Raw genomic sequence first — 2,458 nt, forward strand, 5'->3', positions numbered from 1 at the left:
GAGAGAGAGAGAGAGAGAGAGAGAGAGCAAAAAGTGTCTTAGGGAGTTTTGTGCCATCGTTGGCTTTGAGCCTCGATCCTCAGATCTCAGCCTCCTGAGTAGCTAGGATTACAAGTGTAAGCCATTGACATTCTATCCCTCCCTCTACATCCCTCATGTGACATTTCCTTTTTTTTTTTTTTTTTGACAGTTGTTGGGCTTGAACTCAGAGCTTGGGTGCTGTCATGTGACATTTTTGTCCATACATATAGCATACATCCTATCCTGCTCCTACGATACCCTCTATTTCCCATCTCACCCCGTCTGAGGCTACCCTCCTATGCCCCACTTCCAGTTTTCTAGACATTAATTGGAGATAAGAGTCTCAGGTCCTTTTGAGCCTGGGCTGGCTTTGAACCTTGATCCTCAGATCTCAGCCTCCTGCATAGTTAGGATTGTAGGCGTGAGCCACCTCGCCCGGCCTGAACGTATATTTCTGTGATTATGTTACTATTGACTTCAAGTCTGGTTCTTCATGTGACCCAATTCAGGTATCCAAGGGTCAGAAAATTTCTGAGAAAGAGACATAGAAGAAACTTAAGCAGGACAAGTTAATCAATGCAAAACAAATAAAAGCAGTTTCCAGGTTGGAAAGTCGGCAGGCTCAGGAGGAGCTGTGCAGATGGTCCTAGGACTGACTGTAAGCTACAAGCTTCTGTGTGTGTGTATGTGTGTGTGTGTGTGTGTGTGTGTTTGTGCTGGTCCTGGTCTTGAACTCAGATCCTGCCCAGTGTTCCTGAGTTTTTTTTTTTGCTCAAGGCTAGCATTCTATTATTTCTATTTCAGCCACATCTCTGATTCAGGCCTTTTTTTTTAAATAAGCATATTTTATTTAAATAAATCCTCCAGTAGGAAATGGGAGAATTCACTGCCTTTAACTTAGAAGGCTGTCTAAATATCTGCCCAACATTCCATTATTGGAAACATCAGTATTTCCACATACAGTTCCAAGAGGATTTAAAAGTCTCAAAATTCTGGGTCTCCTTTGGCTTGCTTCTCTCTTGATTCCACCCAGGCTTTATTAATGGTGCACTTCATATCATCATCTCCATCTTCATAAATTTTCTTTAGAACATTCATTAATCCCTCACTATGATCTGCTTCAGTGTCTTATGAAGGCTTTTCTTTCTCTTTGCACTCCTTTTCAACTGGAGTCAAGTAATCCCATCGTACATTTTCTGCTTTCTTTCTACATAAGAACTGTATCTGTCTTGACTTTTCTTGAACTGCCTTCTACAGAAATGGGCTTCAAGAGATTGTTCACTGTCATGGAGTAACTCTTCCCATTTAGATTCTTTACCAAAAGATCAAAGGACCTGCCTGTGAAATGCACCTGTGCATTCTCAGTGGGAACCTGATGAACTCCAGTTAAAGTAACGTAGATTTTCACAAACTTATCTGACTGATCCCATCCATAATTGCTGATTTTCACTGCATATTCAGTTGTGATGGGAGCAACAACAGCAGCTGGTTTTTCATGGTCAACCTGTGGTTTCTTCTGTGATTTCTGTTGCATCTTGTTCTTTATTTCTATCTCAATCTTAAGATTTTTCAGATGTAAGGGCATCACGTATTCTGTTCCTAGTGGACTTTTCCAGTAATGCTTTTACTTCTTCTAGGTCTTTCTGCAGCTCCTCCAAAGCTGAAGCCATGGTCCGGGCGGGTCAGGCCGAAGGCGGAAACTGCAGCCGCCTGCCGGATCCGACGGGAAAGGCCGCCCAGAGCGCGACCCCCGCGAGCACACGCGCGAGCCCGCGGCCCGCCCTCCGCCCGCGGCGCCTCTGGAACCTTCGCGAGGCCGCCATGCTTCAGGCCTTTTGGTGGAGATTATAGTCAACAGACTCTCCTGCCCAGGTTGGCATTGAACCTAGATCGTCAGATATCAGCTTCCTGAGTATCTAAAATTACAAGCAACAGGCAGGACCATACGCTTTTATTGGTATCTGAACACAGGAGGGTGGTCAGTTCCTAGAACTTGATTATGGCTTAGTTAACTTCTAGAGCCTAGTGGAAAAGGTCTTGACCTTAAATAGTCAGACCAGGTTGTCATTTTCCACAGGCAGCCTGGGGATTTGTCATTAATAACAGAATGGAGTAAGAGGAAAGGTCAGAATTAATTGGGAGATTTGGTTAAAGCACAGTCGCTGATCTCAGCTGTTGAGGCAGGATATATTGAAGTAAAGCGGCTGAGCCTCAGAAGGGAATCACAGCCATGCCAGCACCTACTCAGGTGGTAGGCGGCTGGGGGCTTCTCAGCCATCCTGGCGCCTCTGGCTGGGGGAGGGAATTCTTACCAGTGCTAGAAAGCCTAACAGTGAGAAAGGCTATTCATTAAATGCAGATGTCTAGCCTGGAGGTGAGCTTCAAAGGCTTCAAAATTTACAAATTGAGATTTGGGATCTGCCTCTTGTCCTCCTGG

The 2,458-nt window shown here is 44.9% G+C and overlaps 1 pseudogene; it reads right to left on the bottom strand.

Moving 5' to 3' along the window:
• Window positions 1-845: 845 nt before the first annotated feature.
• Window positions 846-1,769, bottom strand: LOC150053193 (calcyclin-binding protein pseudogene; annotated as a pseudogene).
• Window positions 1,770-2,458: the final 689 nt, after the last annotated feature.

Source organism: Megascapheus bottae, chromosome 16 (genome assembly GCF_031878675.1).
Source record: "Megascapheus bottae isolate mThoBot1 chromosome 16, mThoBot2.hap1, whole genome shotgun sequence".
In the NCBI taxonomy this organism is placed as follows: Eukaryota; Metazoa; Chordata; class Mammalia; order Rodentia; family Geomyidae; genus Megascapheus; species Megascapheus bottae.